Below are 25,375 nucleotides of genomic sequence, written 5' to 3' on the forward strand. Positions count from 1 at the left end.
CCAGTCTGTGCTATCCTGCACAATTCAAATGAACACGAGCAGTATACGAGATAAAAGTAAAAATTATACTAAACAAAGTACACTAAAAACAAATTCTAAAAGATATCATGAAAGGAAGCTAATTAATGACAATTAACTAATTAATTCTAAGACTAAAAATAGTATCCAAAAACTAACATCATATTTCTTTACTAAGTAAACTAATTACTAATTAGCTAAATATTCTAATTACAAAGCAATTACCATTGCTAATTATTTCAAATCAACTAATTAAACCTAAATTCAAAACAACTAATTAAAAGTAATTACTAATCAACTAGTAACATATGTTCAAAAATTAACACTACTGATCATTCATCAAATATGTAGGCCAGATATTGCTTAGAAATTGGAAAGATGACCGATAATCAGATTAATCAAGAAACCAGTAGTTCTACAAAGCTCAAAAATCAATGTTCAAGTAGCAATTTATTCATTCAATCAAATGCTCTTTAATACACTCAAACTAACATTTTTAGATCTTATACATTCAGAAATCACTAGTTTGATCTAAAACAGACATCTGATTAATGCCAAAAGTCCATCAATCAACCTTCAAACAATAATCACCAAAGATTAGGAACAGCTACACTTGCTGAAAACATTTTTTTTCAAAATAATTCTTTGCCGTGAAAATGAGAAAAAATACAATATCAACAATTCACGATTGAATCACAATACACGACCTCACACAGGTGAGTTCGGTTCCCACCATTTCAGAGAGCTGAACCACCAGAACTTCCGGCGAATCCTCCACCGGAACTCTCAATATCTTCCACCGAAAAATCACAACAGCCCACCGAAAATCAAAACAGCCTACCGGAACTCTCAACAGCCTCCACCGGAATTCTTCAACAGCCTACCGGAATTCTTCAACAGCATACTGGAATGCTTCAACAGCCTACCAGAATTCTTCAACAGCCTCCACTAGAATTCTTCAACAGCCGTGAAATGAATTTCACGACAACTCAAATGAAAGTGCCTCTTTCACATTTTCACGATACATGTGATGTGAATCCGGCTACATCAGAGGATTTCAACTATCAATCAGAGAACAAAGAGATTATAATCAACTGGATTTGATCCAGTTCTCTGATTGATAGTTAGAAATCAATTTAGTAAGCTTTGAAAATAATGATCGCCGGATAAAAAAATTAATGGAAATCGATCCAGATGATCGATCAAGCATCTGTATGAATTTTGTTGAAATCCGACGGTAGATTTCAGATTAGTTCCTGTAGAAATATTGAAATCCACCAATTGCTGAACAAAATTTTTCTGTTTTTAATGTTTTAACTCTGATGTTTTATCAAGACTTCAGATCTAAGAAAACCGGAAAGGCTACAGGAGTTCTGAGATTCATCGGCAAATTTTTTCTTCCTTTTTTTTTTTTTATTTATGCAGAACCGATTCATGTAACTACGAATTAAAAATTTTATGAAACAAAATCTGTAAATCAAAACATATTTCTTTTAATATGAGCTATGAATGCTTAACAGAAATCAAAATGAAAATTCATAAAGAAGAAGAAGAAGAGGAAAAGAAGAAGAAGAAGAAGAAGAGAAGGATACACTTACAGACTTGGTTGGGAAGAGAGGTTGGAATCCTCTATCTTGCTTCAGCCATTGTCGGAATTCTCCACCGGAAAGAGGATGAGAAAAAGAGGGGAAATTAGGGAGAAGAAGAAGAAGAGGTAAGAAGAGGTGGAGAGGAAGGGGAAGAAGAGAGGGCTTGGGCAAAAGAGAGAAGACAAGCCTCTCTTCCCCCTACGTATCATATTTAAAGATTTGAACTTTTCTCCATAAGTCCCTCTTCTTTGTAAAATTGCATTTCAAAAACTTCTCTTCAAAAAGTTATTTACAAAACAACTCAAAATGACTATGTTTTAGAAAATACAAAACTAAGTCTATTTTAACTCTAATTTTTTTTTATGATTTTCAAAAACTAAACTACTACAATTATGTCAAACACTAAAATAGACATTAAAATGTAAAATAAAACTATTTTTCATGCATTTTCTATTTTTAAATCATTTTAGCACATTTACTCAAAAACTAACATAAAATTGGGTTTTTGAAACATTATTTCATAAAATCATGCATATTTAAATGTTAATAAACCCTGAATTATATGCATGATCAAATACCCCCATGCTTATGTTTTGCTAGTCCTCGAGCAAACTAGAAAAATGCAAGAAATCAAACTATCACCTAACTCACTTTCGTAGGAATCACGGTTGCATTTAGCTCATGCAACAAGCCCTTTCAACCCCTGGGTTACCCTAGTGGACGAGTAAGGTCTCGTGAAGGTTTGCAGTGATGCTACCCACAAACATCTCTGTCATGTATGCATAATATTACACATCCTCACAAGCAGTAAGTAATTAAAGACTTTGTTTTCACAAATTTTTCCTATTATTTCAAAATCGAAATATATTTAGAGTCTTTTATGCACTACCACAGAAAAAGAATTTCTTTCACTTTTCTAAAAATCACAATTATTTATGTTTTATTCTTAGAAAATCCAATAAAAATATATTATTATTTACTTATCCTCACTCATATGTTTTCTGCACAGGTTTTCTCAATCACACTTCTAAGCATTGAACTTTTCTTTCTTTCTAAGCTCTTTTATCTCTCTTTTTTTTTTTTTTCTTTTCATGCTTTTTCTTTTTGCACACTTATTTTTCTCATATAGCTTGCGTGTGGTCTGCTTTTATGCCTTGTGCAATGTCAACATCTTCTATACTTTTTCAATACATACCAAAAGATATCAACTAAGACATAAAAGTGACTTCCTTCATTCTCCTTTATAACATGAGAGTCAAATATTTCAACTTGTATCTGTTCTCAGTTACTTAGGATTACGAAGTTTTCCACTCTCCTTTTCGAAAATGGAATTAAAAGTGTCAACTTACATCTAAGTTCCATCTACTAAGGATTGTGAAATTATCCATACAACCTAACGCATGCTTTTTCTCACTTTTTGAGCTCATTTTTATGCTTTTGTTCATTTGCTTAGTTTTTCAAAAATAGAACTGTGCATATTCATATTTATGATTCAAAATAAATTCTAACATATATCTATCATCATTTCTTCGAAATCCGCATAAACAACCATAATTTTTAGATCTATGTCAGAAAAAATTTTCGTGGGGCTTAAAAAATCCTCTAAAAACATTAGATCTGAAATAACATTCATATAAGTTCAAACTCTTTCTTTAAAAATCTACTTTTCATGAGAGATATGTAAACATGTGCAAGAACGTAAACAGAAATATCAAGGTGTGCACTCTACACCCTCCCCCATGCTTATATGACACTGTCCCAGTGGCACTCCCCCATGCTTGAATGAAACTCAGTGAATGCACATGAGAGAAATAAATGAGGGAAAAGAGTAGAATAACCTGACATGAATTAAAAATACACGTTCTATGAATGTAATGAATGCAATGTATACAGGACAAAACATGAAACTCATAGAAAAGATAGAAAAACGAAAAATAAAACCAAATAAAATCTACAAATCCTAACAACAAATGTAATACTATACAGAATATGGGTTGCCTCCCATAAAGCGCTAAGTTTCACGTCCCCAGCCAGACGGATCCCTGGAAAAATCCTTCATCGTCCATGAGATCAATGGACATGAAGTCAGACTCAACCGAGCTCTATATAGAAAAGAGTGTCATCTGTGACACTACGCACTGTGTTTCCATCCCTTCTACCTCCAAATGTAGTATCATGACTCTCTTGACATGAAGAACGGAGATTAGTCTCATCTGAGAGACTGGTCAAGAATCGAGAGTCTAGGACCGACCGAGTATCAATAAATGCAACTTCAGACAAGTGGTGAATATGATCTGGCTTGACTTAGTCAAGCACCTTCTGCATGTTCACCTCTTGCTTACTCAAAACGATTGGTGATCCTAAAGGCTGAGAAAATGGGGCTTTATATGATGAAAATGTATGCTGTGAGTAAGGCCCCTTCTGTTGAGGTATCATGGAAATCGACTCGTCAGTAGAAATGCTATGAGGTTCATGAGTCGATTCCTGAGTGGAGTGACACGCCTTCTCATACTAGAGGGATGTAACAGATTTGACTGGCTCATGAGGTGAAGTAGGTTGCAAGTCAAATAACATGGAATCCTCTCCCTTGGATGTGACAACAGACTGACTATGAAGGTTCCCCTGGCTTTGCCTAGTAAAAGTCTCAACCAACTGTCCCATTTGAGTCTCTAGCTTGGCTATTGACTGCGTATGGGAACTCAAAACTTGTAATATCCTATCTTGGAAGGATTGACTAAATGAAGGCTCATGAGGATGGGGTTGAGTATAAGCATGTTGGGTTGGGGGATGAACCTGTGGAAATATAGGATGCGAGTAACCTTGTGAAGGGTTACTGGGTCTATACGGTGTCTGGGAGGGATGATGGGATAGGGGAATGGATTGGTTTCGCCAACCTGGGGTATATGATGATGTAAACGAATCAGGCATGGGTCTAGCGAAACCTTGGGCAGCATTCACCTGCTCCTGAACAAATTCAGGATATAATGGCGCTGCCGGACAATCTGAAACACCATTTGCAGGGCCTAGAACATAGCTCGCACACTCTTTCTACTGGACTTCTCGAAGAATTGGCTAGGAATTGATCTAACTTCCTAGTCAACTGGTCAACCTTGGTACGCAATTCTAACTCGGACCCAACTTCGGAAATCCCAACTTTCCTAGGACCACTAGACAGAGATGTAGTCCTATCGAGCCGTGAAGACAAGGTATGATGCATCGTGTTTTCACTCAAGGTCTCGAATAGAGACCACGCCTCGTCCTCACTCTTGAGCATAAAAGTGCCCCCACAAGACGAATCAACCATTTGACGATGCTTTTCAGTAAGCCCGTCATAAAAATACTGCACCAACTGCCAACGAGGCACCTGGTGATGGGGACACTTGCAGAGAAGATCTTTCAATCTCTCCCAAGACTCGTGAAATTGTTCTCCCTCAATTTGAGAAAAACTGGTTATAGCTTTACGAAACTGGTTTGTCTTACCAATTGGGAAATATTTTTTTAAAAATTCTTTTTGCATTCCTTCCTAAGTAGTAATACGAACCGTCTCAAGGGATTTTAACCAGTGCTTGGCTTTATCTTTGAGAGAGAATGGAAACAAAGTTAACCTCATAGCGTCGTCTCCAAAATTATTAATTCGCACAGTCGAGCAAATCTCAAGGAATTCGTCGAGATGACGATATGGGTCTTCATTGCTAAGGCCATAAAACAAAGGTAACATTTGAATCACACTGGCCTTAATCTCAAAATGGCTCGCTCCTACATCAGGTCTTGTGATGCAGGATGTGGGAGTATACATATTTGGCATGAAGTACTCCCTCAAAGGACGGATCAAATGATGATCGTCAGCCATTGCGTACACCTTGGAGTAGACCGGTGTAGCACACGTCCTAACTTTGGTTTTCTACCTAACTAACGCACTAAGCGGTCAAACCACGCAAACCACAAAGCGAGTGAACTAAAAACAACACAAAACTAAACAAACACCACGCAGTTACACATAAAAGAGATTATGCATAAGAAATATAAAATCTATGTGTACGGTACCAATCGTACACAGTCACCTCTAAGGGGGTCCTAGTAGGTGGGCTATGCAGAAAAATAAGCTCTTCTCTAAGATATGCACATACGTGGTTCTAAACCTAAATGCAACACAAACACTAGGCAATAAAGCGAATACTAATATTACGCCGTTCCCCGGCAACGGCGCCAAAAATTTGATGTCTTCTTTTAAATCGTTGTAATTTTGAAAAGATTTTTATATGAAAAGCATGTGAAAACCAGACATCAAATAATAAAAACCGCTTCTCACTAGTGGATGAGACCGGGTCGAACTCAGGGAACGGGAATATATCGTATTCAAGTACACAAATCTAAACTAATCTTTATTGCCGAATTATTTGAAATGTAAAATATTCAAGAAAAGTAAAGACAACTAACTATTACAACAAATGAATACCCTTCGCAGAGGGCGTAAAGTGCAATATTTACAAACCCAATTAAAATTCTAATTCTAAATTTAAAAGTAAAAAAACTTTATTCTTCGTACTTCGTGTCACGTAATCTCTTCCACTCCAGTCTGTGCTATCCTGCACAATTCAAATGAACATGAGCAGTATACGAGATAAAAGTAAAAATTATACTAAACAAAGTACACTAAAAAAAAATTCTAAAAGATATCATGAAAGGAAGCTAATGACAATTAACTAATTAATTCTAAGACTAAAAATAGTATCCAAAAACTAACATCATATTTCTTTACTAAGTAAACTAATTACTAATTAGCTAAATATTCTAATTACAAAGCAATTACCATTGCTAATTATTTCAAATCAACTAATTAAACCTAAATTCAAAACAACTAATTAAAAGTAATTACTAATCAACTAGTAACATATGTTCAAAAATTAACACTACTGATCATTCATCAAATATGTAGGCCAGATATTGCTTAGAAATTGGAAAGATGACCGATAATCAGATTAATCAAGAAACCAGTAGTTCTACAAAGCTCAAAAATCAATGTTCAAGTAGCAATTTATTCATTCAATCAAATGCTCTTTAATACACTCAAACTAACATTTTTAGATCTTATACATTCAGAAATCACTAGTTTGATCTAAAACAGACATCTGATTAATGCCAAAAGTCCATCAATCAACCTTCAAACAATAATCACCAAAGATTAGGAACAGCTACACTTGCTGAAAACATTTTTTTTCAAAATAATTCTTTGCCGTGAAAATGAGAAAAAATACAATATCAACAATTCACGATTGAATCACAATACACGACCTCACACAGGTGAGTTCGGTTCCCACCATTTCAGGGAGCTGAACCACCAGAACTTCCGGTGAATCCTCCACCGGAACTCTCAATATCTTCCACCGAAAAATCACAACAGCCCACCGAAAATCACAACAGCCTACCAGAACTCTCAACAGCCTCCACCGGAATTCTTCAACAGCCTACCGGAATTCTTCAACAGCATACTGGAATGCTTCAACAGCCTACCGGAATTCTTCAACAGCCTCCACTAGAATTCTTCAACAGCCGTGAAATGAATTTCACGGCAACTCAAATGAAAGTGCCTCTTTCACATTTTCACGATACATGTGATGTGAATCCGGCTACATCAGAGGATTTCAACTATCAATCAGAGAACAAAGAGATTATAATCAACTGGATTTGATCCAGTTCTCTGATTGATAGTTAGAAATCAATTTAGTAAGCTTTGAAAATAATGATCGCCGGATAAAAAAATTAATGGAAATCGATCCAGATGATCGATCAAGCTTCTGTAGGAATTTTGTTGAAATCCGACGGTAGATTTCAGATTAGTTCCTGTAGAAATATTGAAATCCACCAATTGCTGAACAAAATTTTTCTGTTTTTAATGTTTTAACTCTGATGTTTTATCAAGACTTCAGATCTAAGAAAACCGGAAACGCTACAGGAGTTCTGAGATTCATCGGCAAATTTTTTCTTCCTTTTTTTTTTTTATTTATGCAGAACCGATTCATGTAACTACGAATTAAAAATTTTATGAAACAAAAACTGTAAATCAAAACATATTTCTTTTAATATGAGCTATGAATGCTTAACAGAAATCAAAATGAAAATTCATAAAGAAGAAGAAGAAGAAGAGGAAAAGAAGAAGAAGAAGAAGAGAAGGATACACTTACAGACTTGGTTGGGAAGAGAGGTTGGAATCCTCTATCTTGCTTCAGCCATTGCCGGAATTCTCCACCGGAAAGAGGATGAGAAAAAGAGGGGAAATTAGGGAGAAGAAGAAGAAGAGGTAAGAAGAGGTGGAGAGGAAGGGGAAGAAGAGAGGGCTTTGGCAAAAGAGAGAAGACAAGCCTCTCTTCCCCCTACGTATCATATTTAAAGATTTGAACTTTTCTCCATAAGTCCCTCTTCTTTGTAAAATTGCATTTCAAAAACTTCTCTTCAAAAAGTTATTTACAAAACAACTCAAAATGACTATGTTTTAGAAAATACAAAACTAAGTCTATTTTAACTCTAATTTTTTTTTTATGATTTTCAAAAACTAAACTACTACAATTATGTCAAACACTAAAATAGGCATTAAAATGTAAAATAAAACTATTTTTCATGCATTTTCTATTTTTAAATCATTTTAGCACATTTACTCAAAAACTAACATAAAATTGGGTTTTTGAAACATTATTTCATAAAATCATGCATATTTAAATGTTAATAAACCCTGAATTATATGCATGATCAATTAGTCTCATCTGAGAGACTGGTCAGGAAATGAGAGTCTAGAACCGACCGACTATCGATGAATGCAACTTCAGACAAGTGGTGAATAGGATCTAGCTTGACTTGGTCAAGCATCTTCTGCATCTGTACCTCTTGCTTACTAAAAATCGATGATCCTAAAGGCTGAGAAAATGAGGCTTTATGTGAAGATTGTAACAACTGAGGGCCTTTCCCCTTTTGCTGAGGTATCATGAAAATTGACTCGTCAGTAGAAGTGATTTGGGGCTCATAAGTTTATTCTTGAATGGTCTGATACGCCTTCCCGATTTGAAGGGATGTATCAGATTTGACTTGCTCATAATGTGAAGCAGTGGGATGCAAGTCAAATGACATGGAATCCTCTCCCTTTGATGTGACAACAGACTGACTATGAAGGTTCCCCTGGCTTTGCCTACTGAAGGTCTCAACCAACTGTCCCATTTGAGTCTCTAGCTTGGCTATTGACTGCGTATGGAAGCTCAGAACTTGTAATATCCTATCTTGGAAGGATTGACTAGGTGAAGGCTCATGAGAATGGGGTTGAGTATAAGCAGGTTGGGCTGGGGGATGAACCTGTGGAAAAATGGGATGTGAGTAACCTTGTGAAGGGTTACTGGGTCTATACTGTGTCTGGGAGGGCTGATGGGATAGGAAAATGGACTGGTTTCGCCAACCTGGGTTATATGATGGTGTAAATAAATCAGGCATGGGTTTAGCGAAACCTTGGGCATCATTCACATGCTCCTGAACGAATTCAGGATATAATGGCGCTGCCGGACAATCCGCAACACAGTGTGCAGGGCTAGCACATAGCTCGCATACTCTTTCTATTGGACTTCTTGAAGAATTGGCTAGGAATTGATCTAACTTCCTAGTCAACTGGTCAACCTTGGTACGCAAATCTAACTCAGACCCTACTTCAGAAATCCCTATTTTCCTAGGACCACTAGACAGAGATGTAGTCCTATTGAGCCGTGAAGATAAAGCATGATGCATCGTGTTTTCACTCAAGGTCTCAAATAGAGACCATGCCTCATCCTCACTCTTGAGCATAAAAGTGCCCCCACAAGACGAATCAACCATTTGATGGTGCTTCTCAGTAAGCCCGTCATAGAAATACTGCACCAACTGCCAACGAGGCACCTGGTGATGGGGACACCTGCGGAGAAGATCTTTCAATCTCTCCCAAGACTCGTGAAACTGTTCTCCCTCAATTTGAGAAAAACTGGTTATAGCTTTACGAAACGGATTCGTTTTACCAATTGGGAAGTACTTTTTGAGGAATTCGCACTGCATTCCTTCTCAAGTAGAAATATGAACCGTTTGAAGAGATTTTAGCCAGTGCTTGGCTTTATCTTTGAGAGAGAACGAAAACAAAGTCAACCTCATAGCATCGTCTCCAAAATTATTGATTCGCACTGTCAATCAAATCTCAAGGAATTCGTCGAGATGACGATATGGGTCCTCATTACTAAGGCCATAAAACAAAGGTAGCATTTGAATCACACTGGCCTTAATCTCAAAATGGCTTGCTCTACATCAGGTCTCGTGATGCAGGAGGCAGGAATATACGTATTTGGCATGAAGTACTCCCTCAAAGGATGGATCAAATGATGATCGTCAGCCATTGCGTACACCTTGGAGTAGACCGGTGTAGCACACGTCCTAACTTTGGGTTTTCTACCTAACTAACGCACTAAGCGGCCAAATCACGCAAACCACAAAGTGAGTAGACTAAAAACAACAAAAACTAAACAAACACCATGCAGTTACACATAACAGAGATTATGCAAAAGAAATATGAAATCTATGTGTATGGTACCAATCGTACACAGTCACCTCTAAGGGGATCCTAGTAGGTGGGTTGTGCAGAAAAGTAAGCTCATCTCTAAGATATGCACATACGTGGTTCTAAACCTAAATGCAAACAAACACTAGGCAATAAAGTGAATACTAATATTATGCCGTTCCCCGACAACGACGCCAAAAATTTGATGTTTTCTTTTAAATCGTTGTAATTTTGAAAAGATTTTTATATGTAAAACATGTGAAAACCAGACATCAAATAATAAAAACCGGTTCTCACTAGTGGATGAGACCGGGTCGAACTCAGGGAACGAGAATATTTCGTATTCAAACACACAAATCTAAACTAATCTTTATTGCCGTATTATTAAAATGTAAAATGTTTAAGAAAGGTAAAAACAACTAACTATTACAACAAATGAATACCCTTCACAGAGGGCATAAAAAGCGATATTTACAAACCCAATTAAATGCCTAAATTCTAAAATAAAAGAAAAACATCTTCTATTCTTGCACTTCCGTGTCACGTATGCACTTCAGCTCCACTCCTATGTGATCCTGCACAAGTCAAAAGAAACACGAGCAGTACAAAATAAAAGAATAAAACTATACTAAAAGAATTATAAAATCTACATGACACTTCAAATAAAAAAAATTGATTACTAACTACTAATTGACATGAAATTAACTACTAATTATCACAAAGATTCTAATTAAGTCTAACTACTAACTAATTGATGAACTAACAACTAACTATTGGTAGGTTAAACTAAACTCTACAAGTTAATGAACTAATACTTAAAAAAAACTCAACAAAACTCAAATTTGCTTCAGCTAACATGCAATGATACTTATTGAAAATCAACAGTGCTATTCATAGAAAATACATTGTAAACTTAGCATTTCATGCAATTGCTATGTACTGGATTTACACAACATCAACCTTCACAGATATAAAAATTGTAAAATGAACTTTTCACTCCAATCTCAACACTCTTTAATCAATACAAGGTTGCCATTCATTATCAATTTCAGCTGCCGGAAAACTTTTGCCAGAAAGCAATTATCATCAGCAAAGTTCAAAAAATGTCTGTTGTCAATAACGATTAATCTAAAAAAATCACAATTCCTCTGTAACTCATGGCTGAAATTCTCAATTTTTCAACTTACACAAGGAATCACCGAAGATACAGTGCTCAGGCATAATATCAAGTCGCCGGATAGATCAGGTGATCTATTGCCAGTAAAACATAGATGCCGAAAAACATTAAAAACACAATGAGTAAACATTAGAAGTAAAACTCATTAATTTGTATCTCAATCGATTGAAATGCAAGAGATCATCAGAAATCCCAGTATTTCTGGCAGTTTCCAACTTACACAAGAGATTTCGGTCAGCTAGCTACGGCAGATTCAAAGAATTCAAATTTCATAGCATATCATGACAGAGGATTCACAAAGTCACAGCTTATGCAAGGGATTCTGGCAGGAGAACGCCGGATTAGGATTCCGACAGGCTGAATTTCAATCAAGACCTCTTCTGATCGGTCGATATCAGACAATCGATCGATGGATTCAGACTTTACACAAGGGATTCTGGCAGAAGGACAACAGAAGAGGGATCCACCGGAAGAGGCACTGGTGGTTCCGATAGATTTGGAATTTCACCTGATCATAGCTTATGCATCCATTTGTTTCACAGCAAATATATCTATCAGAATGATCGATTTTTTTAGTCTTGCAGATCTAGAATCTCACGGCAGGCTTAGGAGAAGTTTCGGCGGCTGAAGCAAGAAATTCTGGCAATGTCATCTAGCCGATCTACCAAAAAAACACGGGAGTCCACTTGTATCTAAAGGATTCTGGCAGATCCTATTCCAATAGAGGCAATTGATCCAGACTTCCGATCGATTCAAAAAATCAGATCCAATTAACTTTGAAAACAATAATCGATAGGAGCAGTAGATAGTTCAATCGGATTTCTTCATTTCATTGCTGGAAACAGTAAACATTTCAATATGAACTGTAAAGCAAGTTTGATCGATCTAAACCTTTGATTGATCAGACTCAGATAGTCGATTCATCCGATCTGGATATTTAATCACCCCACATCAATTAATAGTTGATCAGGTGATCAACTATTCTTTTACAAAATCGTGAGATGATCAAATTCCAAATATTAACCTCTGCTAATGTTAATGCTGAGGCTGAGGCTTTTGCAAAAACCAAATTGCTGCTACTACTAGTTTGCAGAAACGATGCTAGATCCTAAAGTATTTACTCTATTGTAATGAAAACTAATTACTACAGAAATTGAAAGATGAAAAGAAAACACATGAATGCTATGTAATGTATGCTACAGGAAAACAAGATGCAATGCATAAAGAAAATGATCTAAACACTACGTGATATCAAAAAGGAGAAAAGAATAACAAAAGAGAAGAGAACGAAGAGGTTAAGAAGAAGAGGAACTCACTGTAACTTGAGGGATTAGAAGAGAGGTTGGAATCCTCTCTCTTGCTTCAGCCGTTGTCGGAATTCTCCACCGGAAGGAGGATGAGAAAAAGAGGGGAAAATAGGGAGAAGGAGAAGAAAAGGCAAGAAGAGGTGGAGAGGAAGGGGAAGAAGAGAGGGCTTAGGCAAGAAAGAGAAGACAAGCCTCTCTTCCCCCTACGTATCATATTTAAAGATTTGAACTTTTGTCCATAAATCCATCTTCTTTTTAAAATTGCATTTCAAAACCTCCCTTCAAAAAGTTATTTACAAAACAACTCAAAATGACTATGTTTTAGAAAATACAAAACTAAGTCTATTTTAACTCTAATTTTTTTTATGATTTTCAAAAACTAAACTACTACAATTATGTCAAACACTAAAATATGCATTAAAATGTAAAATAACACTATTTTTCATGCATTTCTATCCTTATATTATTTTAGCACATTTACTCGAAACTAACAAAAATTTGGTTTTTTAAATCATTTTCTCATGAAATCATGCATATTTTTATATGAAATATCCCTAAAATATATGCATGATTAGACCTCTAGCCCATGCTCCGCCTATATGCTGCTCCACTAGAAGATGATATGCTGGAGGGAGGATGTGCCGCCGCCGCATTGATCGGTCTAGATCTTATCAGTTTCAGAAGAGAAAGAAAATTTTCCCTTTAGTATTGTCGTAGACCTTGATTTTCTTCAATCGTGAGAATAGAAAAGAAAAGGAGAGGCAGAAGAAGAAGAAGAGAGGATACAAGGAGGTAGAAGAAGGAAGGAGAAAAAAATGGAGGGAAGAGGGAAAGAGGGAGAGAGGGAGAGGAGAGGAGCCCGTGCTTCCTCTTGTTAAAAAAAATCGAGCGAGCGACTGATCCTCCTTTTCCCTCCCCTTTATATTGATTTATAAAGGGAGAGGGTGGTTATAAAAATTTAAAAAATGCCCTTTTAAACTTTAAAATTTTAAAAAGAGGGTTTTAATTGTGAAAATTTTCAAAAACCCTTTTGGTTTGACCTAGAGCCATTTTTATAAAACTTTTCTAAAATTTTATCTTTTTATTTTATCTTTTTGAAAGAAAATCTAAAATGCAAGTGACTCAAGAAATGAGATCCAAATAGAGTTTTGAAAGATTTCGCAAAGTATTGAATTTGGATCTCAGATCTAAATCCAGAATTGAATCAGGTTCAAAAAATGAATTTTGGAATTTGGAAATTTGGGTGTTTACATTCTGAAGCCGCCAGAATTGGGAAAGCCTCTTTTGTTATATGTCTTAGTTAATCAAACTGCTTGCGGTGGATTCTTGGCATAATTTGAAGAAGGCAGTCAGATAGAGCATGCCATCTACTACGTAAGTAAGACCTTCATTGATTATGGGAAGAAATATTCTCAAATAGAGAAGACATGCCTAGCACTACCATGGATGTGTTAGAAATTGAGGCATTACTTGTTAGCATCAGAAGTCAAGATTCTATCAAAGCTTAATCCTCTCAAGTATATCCTCGAACAACCATTTTTCAGTGGATGGATTGCCAAATGACAAGTTTTGTTGATGCAGAATGACTTAGAGTATGTTTCTCAAAAGTCAATCAAAGGCCAGGCCATCACCGATAAGTTAGCCGATTTTTCTTTGGCAAAAGATGTAAAAGCCGAGGATGATTTCTCTGATGAACGCACCCATAATATCCAGCAGTCTCCAGTTTGGAGTTTATTTTTTGATGGCTCCAAGAATATGACTGGCATAGAAATCAGGATCTTATTAATCACGCCTGAGAAGAAGATGATCCTTTTTTCCCTCAAACTTGATTTTCAATGCACTCATAACATGGCCGAGTATGAAGCTTTAATACAAGGCTTGAGAATTTTGCAAGACTTCAACGTCAAGAGAGTGCTTGCCTTTGGTGACTCACTGCTTGTCATTAGCCAGGTCAAAGCTGAATGACAAGTGAAAGATCAGAAGCTACTTCCTTATCAAAAGATTGTCTTAGTTCTCATCAATAGCTTCAAGGAATTCCAGCTTTTTCATATCAAAAGAGAATTTATTCAAATAGTTGATGGCTTAGCCAACCTAGGCTCCATTATGTCTTTTAAAGATGACTAATCCTGTCGATCTTTTAAAATCGGCAGACTCGATCAACCTACTTTCATTTCAGTTATGCAAATCAACCAGGCGGAGCAAAAGAAGAAACCTTGGTATCAAGATATCAAAAATTTCATTAAAACTGGTGAGCTTCCACCAGAATTGTTATAGAGAGCAGAAAGCGATTCAACATATGTCTGCCCGATATTTTCTTCTTGCTGATGTCCTTTATCGTCGTGAGTTCAGTGCCGAGTATTCCAGATGCTTGGATAAAGATGAAGCCAAGGAAATCGTTCGAGAAGCACATGAAGGCATTTGTGGTGGCCACGTTGGTTACCAAACTCTCATTAAGTAGTTCATTCAAGCAGGGTACTACTAGAAAAACATGCAATAAGACTGCTATCGTTTTGTGAAGAAGTGTGTCCAATGTCAGATGCATGCACCTTCCATTCATGCACGAACCACATACTTGCAATTAGTTGTATCTCTATGGCCATTCTCTATGTGGGCTTTCAATGTTGTGGGCCCAATTACTCCTTCCGCTTCCAATGACCACAAATATTTCCTTGCAGAAACTAAGTATTTCACCAAATGGGTTGAGGCTGTAACTCTACAAACAGTGGAATGCTGGTATGTGGTCTCATTCATCCACAAGAACATCCTTTGTTGTTTTGGTACACCACACGACATTATGTCAAATAATGGCACTCATTTCAAAAATGAGAGAATGAAGACCTTCTGTTCGAAGTTCAGGATTCATCATTATTTTTCAGCTCCCTATTACCCTCAAGGGAATGGTCAAGCGGAAGCCACCAATAAAATCCTGATTCGCATCTTGGAAAGAACCGTTGAGACGGGTCGTGATTGGCACAAGAAAATTCATGATGCACTCTGGGCGTATCAAACCACTATTTGAACCCCAACCAATGTCACTCCTTCAGAGCTTGTTTATGGAACCGAGGTGGTATTACCTCTTCATATTCAGAAGCCCGCTCTCAAGTTCGCATCGCTCTTAGAGCTACAACTTGATCAGTATCAGTAACAGAGGTTGGTACAACTAGATCTTCTCGATGAAAGAAAACTCAAAGCAGTGGAGCACACTCAGTCTTATCGTCAAAGGATAGCCAAACAATATGCCAAGTCAGTTATCGAAAGAAGGTTTCGAGTTAATGATCTGGTCCTCAGATCAACGACTCATCTCAAGCACCGCCCACATGGCAAATGGTCACCAAATTGGGAAGGTCCCTACGTGGTTAAGGAAACCATACCACGCAATTCATATCGTCTGATTAATGCGAATGGGGTAGAATTGTTCGAACCCATCAATCCTAACATTTGAAGAAATTCTATGCTTAGAATGTTGGTTCTATCTTTTGTATTCTTTAATGAATTTCCTTCAATAATGGTTAATTATTTTTTCTGCTGAACATCTTCCTCCCAGACTACACTGGGGCATCTTTTATTATGAAAATTTGTCTTTTATCTCAAATACCCTGTATGCAGGCAAGATCAAACAAAATTTTTCATCATTCATATATTTACATTCATTTGCATTTGTCTGCATTTATTTGCATCCATTTGCATTAATTTACATCAAGTGTATTACTCATTCAGGATAAGGGATAATCCTGAGACTCCCGGCAGTTGTCCAAGACATCGTGAGGGTAAAGATTGAAAATCTCCCATCATAATCAACAAGCACTTTTCAAAGCACCGATCTTTTTCAAATTCAACCTTCGGGTCAAGTCTTTTATCAAAACCATTTTCGCTGGTCTTGCCAACATCAACCTTCTGGTTAAGCCTCTTTCTAAATCCAGTTCTTACTGGTCGAACTCTTTAAATTTGGCTTTTACTAATCAATGTTTCCGAACCCAGTCCATAATTGTCTAGTTTTTCTTTGAAGATTCGAGTTCTGACTCAAATTTTCTTTTCTTTAAATTCAAGACTTGGCCTAGAAAATCCAGTTCATCTAGTTTTTCTTTGAAAATTTGAGTTCCTACTCGAACCTTCTTTTAAATTCAATAATTGGTTTAGAAGATCCGAGTTCCGACTCGAATCTTCTTTCAAATCCAATTTGTCAAGTTTCTTTTGAAGACTTGAGTTTCGACTCAAACCTTCCTTCCAAACCCAGCTTTGTGTTGGTCCTTTCACCAAATCCAGTGTTCGTGCTGGTACTTTTTCAGAATTCAGTGTTTGTGCTGGTACTTTTTCAAAATCCAGTGTTCATGCTGGTGCTTCTTCAAAACTCGGTGTTCGTACTGGTTGCCTTTTTAAAATTGAATCCAAACACTGGTCTCGTATCAGGATTCAAGCTCAGTGCCAATTTTCAGACCTATGGGTCAATTAATCTTTATCAGTCTAGCCTTCGGGTCGACCAATTCTATCAAACCGACCTTTGAGTCATCAATTTCATCAATCAGAACTTTGAGTCACCCATTTTATCAGTCAGGCCTCTGGGTCACCAGTTTATCAAGAAAATCTTCAGATTATCAACCAATTTTATCAAGGTCAATCATTTTCTGACCTACGGGTCACTTTTGCCAATCATGGTCTTTCAAGATTCGACCATCGTGTCGAACTCGTCTGCCAATTAGCTCAATATCAATTATCAATCATTTTTCTTGCAAAGGACCCTTTTCCAGAGAGAGTTCGAGGGAGCTCGTTCCTTTCGCATTCAATTTTTTTTTGTTCGTTGAATCCCTTTTAGGAAGAGTTTGAAGGGATTCACTCTTCACGAACAGTTTGCAAAATAATTTTTATTTTCACACAAGGAACCCTATTTCCAGGGAGAGCTTCGACGAAAGCTTGTTCTCCTTATGGCTCCCCTAATATTTTTGTTAGGCTATCCCATCATCGAGGACCCTTTTTTCAGGGAGAGTATGATGGACTCACTCCTCTATGATAATTAATCAACCTTACCCAATCAACTACATTTCCATAAGAGAAGCCTAGCGTTAGGGAGTTTTAACAAAAACTTAATTTCTCTTTAAAAGTTCACTTTGCAAACACCTCCTCTTCAGGGAAGAGAGGATTTTTTTTTTACCTGTACAGGTAAGGGTCAAGCCTGAGTCTCTCCTTTAAGGAAAGGAGAGGAGAATTTAGTCACAGATATGTCAATTGGATATCAAGTAATTTCTTTTATCAAGGATTTTAGAATATTTTATCAATTTGTCGTTAAATACAATTATTGATTTCAAACTTTTATTGCACAAAGAATTACCTCAATTACCTTCAGTATTCTTTCCAAAAAAGATAAGTTTTGCGAAGAAAGACTCAACATTCAAGTTTTTTCTGTTGGTCAACCAAAAGAATAAAGAAAAATCCTCGATATGATCGATAAAGGAAAAATCCAATGATGTTGAAAAGCCATAAATGAATAGATATTGATCATATCTATGACATATTTTTAAAGACTATTCTTCTAGTAATAAGGTAGTGGAAATATCCTCAGCGAAAAAGAATCCACTCAATTTCAATATCTCTCCAATCATTCAAGCTGCAATTAATTATCTATAAAAGGGATCTCTCAGTCATCATCAAGTTGAAGACTGATGGATGAGTTAGACCCCTGGGGCCAAAGAAGACTCAAAACGTCTCCAAGTTGAAGGAACATATGACATGTTCTTCCAGGGAAAGTTTAAATCATCGCCAAGTTGAAGGCGGATGTGATGAACCTCCCGCCAATCTCTAAAAGATATTTAATCACTGTTATCATAAAAAGATTTTCAATCCAATGAGACAATTTTATCAATCTAATTCCTGAGACTAAAGGAGACTCGAATCATCTTCAAGTTGAAGGAGTATGTGACGTGTCCTAGAAAATCAGAACATCACCAAGTTGAAGGCTGATGCGATGAAATTCTCACTAAACCCCAAGAAGCTCAATCTCTTGTAAACACCCTAAAATTTTCACCTTCGCTCACAAACCCTTTTCTCTTGCCACTGGGACCCACTCTCTAAATCCTTCAAGGAACCTGTTGGTCGATATCTAAGCCAGAGCCATTCAGAGCCCGAATTTTGCCCCAAATTCAAGTATTCCAATAGATAATCTCCATTATGGCTCAATTTCAATAATCAATCTTTACCTCCGAACAGAAATGCTCAACTCTTTGTTTTCACCAAGGGTCCGGGACTTCAAATCTCTCATCTAGGTTTTTCCTTTTGCATCTCATTTCATATCATCTTGTATCATTGTATGTCATTGCATGTAATTTTATTGCATTGCATGGCATTGTATCTCATTCTTGAGATCCAACACTTTAGTCTTTCAAAATCTTTCAATCCAGATTTGAATTTTAAAACTTTTTTTCAAAATCAATTTCAAAACCTGGGGTTTTAAATCAACATTTTTTCCATTTGTTAACCCCCAAGATCTTATATTTCAAAATATTTTCCTTAGAAAATGAACTGAATTCATTTTAAACTCAATTTTAACTAATCTCAATTCTCGAGTGAGACCCATCTAGGGGGTTTCACTTCCAGATTATTTCTTTTATCTGGATTTCTTAAAATTTCAGAGTCCTAGTTGGATCTGGACTCTGTCTTTTCACCTTTTTAAGCCTTTTCTAAAATCCCATTTCTATTTTAAACTAGAAGTAATCCTACCCCTTGTCCATTCCTTTCATTTTGACCAAAATCTCAGAGTCTCAATTGGATTAGGACTCTTTTTCAGAGTTTCTGTCGGATCAGGACTCTGCCTTTTACTTCTATTTTTGTCTATTTTCGAGAAGACCTTTCAAAATCTTTTATTTTGGCCAAAATTTTAGAGTTTCAGTTGGACTAGGACTCTATCTCAGAGTTTCAGTCAGATTAGGACTCTATCCCGATTTCATTCTTTATTCTTGTTTTTCACTTGTTTTCGAAAGCCTTCTCATCTGACTTTCAAAAGAGCCAAAATCTTAGAGTTTCAGTCGAACTAGCTAGAACTCTATCACAGAGTTTTACCCAGACTAGGACTCTGTCTTCCATCTTTATTTTTACTTGTTTTCAACAAAATCTGTTAAAACCTTCTATTTTGGTCAAAATTCTAGAGTTTTAGTTGGACTGGGACTCTACTTCAGAGTTTTAGTTGGATCAGGACTCTATCTTTCATTGTTGTTTTCACCTATTTTCAAGAAGATCTTTCAAAAACTCTCTGTTTGTCTTTAAAAAATAAAGAGTTTCAAAATTTTAGGACTCTGTCCCAAAGTCCTAATCGGGTTAGGACTCTATTCTGAATCTTATTTTCACTTTCAATCCACTTGTTTTAAAAATGTTTTCATTCGTTCTTCAAAAATTAGTCCATTTGTAGAGTCTTAGTTGATTCTGGACTCTACTTTAGAGTTTTGATTGAATTAGGACTCTAACCCTGATTGCATTTTCTGACTTATTTTTACTGGCTTTGAGAAAATCTCAAAACTTCTTTGTTTGGCTTTCAAAAACCTAAATGTCAGAGTCTTAACTGGTTTAAGACTCTAGTCTAGAGTTTCAGTTCGTTTAGGACTCTATTTTTAACCTCTGATTGTCATCTGGTGATTTTAACTCTATTTTAAAACCCTTTTTCATTCTTTATTTTAATTTTTTTTAAAACCTTGATATGGGGCCCACTTAGTTGGCGCCACATCTGGAGGAGTCTCGATCCATTCAGGACTCTGATGGACTCAAAATTTCTAATTTCCAAACAAATTTCATTCGAAACCTCTTTTGAAAACCTTCATTTTTAAGTTTTAAAATCTTTTTTTTTTTGAAAAATCAAGTGGGGCCCAACTTGGGTGGAGCCATATCTGAAAGAGTTAGGGTTAGCTTAGGGTTAGTCAGTGTTCTAATTAGGTTAGGAGTCTAAAAGAATCAAAACTTGATTTTAAAATTTTCATTTTTACTTTAGATGTTAACTTAGGATTTTAAAGTTTTAAAAATTAGGGTTTTAGAAAAACCAAGTGGCGCCACATTTGCACTCTCCTAAGTTATCTAGGGTTTTAGTTAGGATAATTAGGGTTAGTTAGAGTCCCACCTATGCTAGAAGTTCACCAAAAATTGTCCCCCCTTTAGTTGGTTTTAGATAGGATTTTGAAAAAGTCAAAAGGCATTAATTATCCCTAATTAATAGCTTTTGAAAAAAATCTATAAAAAGGGGACCAAGGGGGTCGACCCTTAGGTTCTCTCTCTCTCTCTCCTTTTCTTGCTTCCTCTCTCTGCTTCAGCAGCCTTCCTCCCTCCATTGGTGCAGCAGCCCAAGGTAATGATTTTTACTTTGTTATTTTCATTAATTTTATAATCTTTTTATGCTTTTTGCTATGGTTTTCACCATTGCCGCCCCTTGAATATGGATTTCAAGCTTATTTTTCATTCAAGAACCGTAAAATCGATTCAAGAAAGTGATCTAATGTTGTGTAAGGGTGTTTTTCGTGATTTCAAACCATTGAAATCATTTGAACCATCATTTTCTACATTTAAGCCAAATAAAAGACGAGATTCATCCGTTCAATGGGTTGAATCCCTCTTTTCGAAGGCTAAATTGAATTCTAACCATGTATTCCCTGATTTTTTTTATTTATTTTTCATATTTATATTTATTCTATTCATTAAAACATCAAATCCAAATTCATGGTGTTATTTGCAAGTTTTCCTTATTATTTTTCAAGTTTAGATTAGGTTTTTAATGCATTATCGATAATCCATGGATTTCGATCCCGAGCACGTGGGAACCATGTTATTTTATATTCAAGTTTCTGTAAAAAAAAATACGATTTTTTTAGAATTAAACCATGAACATGTCAGTGATTTTTTATAAAAAAATCATATTATTTTGGGTTTTGAAACCTTGTCAAAAAAATAGAAAACCAAACCCTGCTTTTTGAAACGTGAAAACTCTATGTGGATTCAGGAATGACTTGTCGAGGCAATATCTCCCTCGTCAAAGATCCAATTGACAATTCGTAAGTTGCAGTGTCTTCATTATTCTGTCTAGTATTTCCTGTAAATGTTTCAAATTTTTATGCATATGTTTGATATTTTTTCTCTGACAAAAATTGGAATCGGTTTTACAAAACCCGTTATACCTTGTTTAAACCCTAGATCGACTTGAGCAGATTATATCTCCTTAACTGAAAATCTGATCGATGATCTGTAAAAAGGAGTGTTTTTATCTATGTATACGATGTCAACTTATAAAATTTTATAATTTTTAAACATGATTTGCTATATTTCCTTGTACCCGAAACTGGATATATTTATTTCAACTCGTTATATATTCGTCGGAATCAAGCATATATTTCCGGAACGATATCTCTCTAACCAAAGATGATTTTTCCAATCTGTAAAAAATAAATATTTTGTTATTATTTCTAGTATCTCTATGTAAATGTTTATGAATTGACATGGTGATTTGGTACCCAATTCAGGTTTGACACTGTGACAGGTACGTGCTTGTGGGCAAAATTGTGTATTTTAGGGTTTTATTCAATTTTTATATTAAAATAATGTCAAAAATAGATTTTTTTTTAATACAGTTTAATTTTAGGGTTATCAAAACTATTCATGTCAATTTTTACAGATTTTTGAGTTCATTTGAACTATTATTTGATTAAATCATGAAAATAGGGTGCCCATTGAGTCCCGGTTCAAGTAAAACACTGGTGAAAATCACTATTTTTTATAATATTGCAATTTTTTTATACAAAGTTTTATATTTTTAATGTTTAATTATGTTTATGATCATTCTAGGGTGATCAAAACTATTCATGTCAATTTTTACAGATTTTTGAGTTCATTTGAACTATTATTTGATTAAATCATGAAAATAGGGTGCCCATTGAGTCCCGGTTCAAGTAAAACACTGGTGAAAATCACTATTTTTTATAATATTGCAATTTTTTTATACAAAGTTTTATATTTTTAATGTTTAATTATGTTTATGATCATTCTAGGGTGATCCACACCCGATTTGGTGTTTATTTGAATCCATTTGAGCCCTAAATCCAAAGTTTTATAATAAAAAATTCTGAAAACCCTGATTTCAAGGCCATAGTCTTGTTTTTACGGGTATTTTTTTAATTTTTCTCAAAATTCTGAATTTCAAAGTTGTTTATCTTTATTATTTTCTCAATTTTTTATCATGTTTTATTATGTTTATTTCAGGGAAACATGGAAAAGGCTTATATCTGGATAAATCCAGTAATTTCTAGATATTATTGGATAAATCTAGAAAAGTTGACATATTTTCACTAACAAGTTTTCTAGTTTTGTAGGAACATTCAAGAGTATATTTTATTTTTCATTTTTATATAAATTGTAATTGCAAACATTGGAATAAGAATTTAATTTCTTGCTTAGAATAGGATTGCATTGCAAATAGTTTATTTATTTATACAAATATTAATGTGTGATGGATGATGATTTATCCATATTCAAACTCATAATGGTCTATACGAATGGCACGTGCACTAGCTTCTAAAGAGTTGATAAACTTGGTGGGTATCATATTTGTGGCCATAGTCAGAATACAAACGAAACCCAGATTTATCATCTTTTTTTAAGCCACAAATGGCCTACACTCTTAGGCTTTTTCAGAAACCATTGCATATTTCAAAGTTTTCCCAAATATTTTTCCCTTTTAGAATCAAATGAGATATATTTAATACGTACTTGTGGCCATAGTCAGGGATATGTAAAGAATCTATTTCATCTAAATTCTATAAGGCACAAAAATCTCTGTTTCAAAGATTTTTCTCAAATTCTTCAGAAAATACTTTCTCAAAATTGCATTCATGCATCATCTAGGTCAGAGTGCATCATGAATAGATTTTCATAGAGCTACACGCCCACCCTTTTATCAATTCAAGATTTTAAATCTCAGAAATCAATTTTCTCAAAATCTCCAAAGTTTTCTTCAGAATCGATTTTCTCAAAACATAAAGATTTCCTCAGAAATCGATTTTCCTTTTCTTTAGAAAAGTTTTTTAAATGTAATTCACAATTTTCAAGATGTCTTCATTTACAAATTCTTCCAAGTATTTTTTAAATTTTCGAAGCAAACATCATATTTTTCAATCTGCATTTTTCAGAATTTTACAGCACATGCCTGATTCTTTATGCATTTAGGAATAAAACATTGATTTAGACAAGTTGAGCAAAGCAAAGCAAAACAAAACACATGATTGATCCTTGGTTCGATTACCCCTGGTTATGACACCAGGAACGGTTGAACCTCGTACCGACAGGCGAGTCTCATTCTTTATAATTATCCTGCATTTTAAAATGGAGGTGATAAACAAAAAAAATCAAGGAATCACAGTTAGAAAATTGATTTAGCCATTAAAAGAGGGATTCAACCTATAGAAAGGTCGAATCTCGATCTTTTCTGGCATTTAGCATAATAATCATATTACCAATGATTCCAACGAATCAAAATCATGCAAAATACCATGGATGATCATTAGATCATCCTCTTGAATCATTTTTAGGGTTTCTTGAATGAAAAAAGTGAAAAGAGCACACACATAGGGGCGACAATGGTGAAAATGCATAAAAAAACAAGTAAAATAAGAAGAAGAAGAAAAAAAAGAAGAAGAAGAGAGACTTACCCTGGTTGCACCAATAGAGGAGGAAGGAGGCTGAGAGAGAGGAGAGAGGAGAGAGGAGAGAGGAGAGAGAGCAACTCGATTTGAGAGAGAGAGGATGCCTTGGTCGACCCCCTATAGCCCTTTATTTATAGATTTTTTAAAGCCTTAATTAAAGAGTTTTATTTTTTTGAAACTCTTCTTAATTAATCCAATTGAGGGAGGCGATTTTGCTTGGGAGTCTTAACTCAACTAAAACATTAATTAAGCTAATTGAGTCCTAATTAAACCTTAAAACAATCTCAAATGTGGCGCCACCCCCTGTGGGCCCACATTTGGTTTTCAAAACTCTAGTTAAAAGTTAAAATCAAAGTTTTAAAATACTAAAGTAAAAATGGAGTTTTAAAATCAATTTTGACTTTTTCAAACTTCTAATCTAAATTGAACACTAACTAAACCCTAAACTAACCTAAATATCCTCAAATGTGGCACCACTTATGTTATCAATGCAAAATTTTACTTTTTCAAGTCAAACTGGCCTATGAAAAAGTTTTTGAAAATAACTCGCCTCCATTTTAAAATGGAGGATAATTCTAAAGAATGATACTCGCCGGTATGAGGTTCAACCGTTCCTGGCACCATAACCAGGGGTAATCGAAGCAAGGATCAATTCAGTGTTTTGCTTTACTCAACTTATCTAAACTTATGTTCTATTCCTAAATGCACAAAGAATCAGACATGTGCTATGACTTTCAGAAAATGCAGTTTTGAAAACATGATGTTTGCTTGGAATAATTGGAAATATTTGAAAAAGGATACTTTAAAAATCATGAACCATATTGAGAGAACATTTCTGAAGAAAAGAAAATCGATTCCTTAAGAAATCTTGATGTGTTGTGAAAATCGATTTCTGAGAAAATTCAAATAACTTTGAGAAAATTGATTTTTTTAGATGAATTTGGAAAATATATCAAAAGGGATAGGCGTGTATCCCTATGAAAATCCTTTCATGATGCAATCTAACTTAGATGAATGAATACAATTTTTAAGAAAACATTTTCTGAAGAACTTTTGAGAAAACTGTTTGAAAA

General features: G+C 35.3%; 1 pseudogene; it reads right to left on the reverse strand.

The window, feature by feature from the left end:
• Positions 1-583: 583 nt before the first annotated feature.
• The window catches only part of LOC149849212 (pumilio homolog 1-like), a 56,059-nt pseudogene continuing 31,267 nt past the window's right edge, over positions 584-25,375 (reverse strand).

Source organism: Nuphar pumila, chromosome 1 (genome assembly GCF_984573655.1).
Source record: "Nuphar pumila chromosome 1, dmNupPumi1.hap1.1, whole genome shotgun sequence".
NCBI lineage: Eukaryota > Viridiplantae > Streptophyta > Magnoliopsida > Nymphaeales > Nymphaeaceae > Nuphar > Nuphar pumila.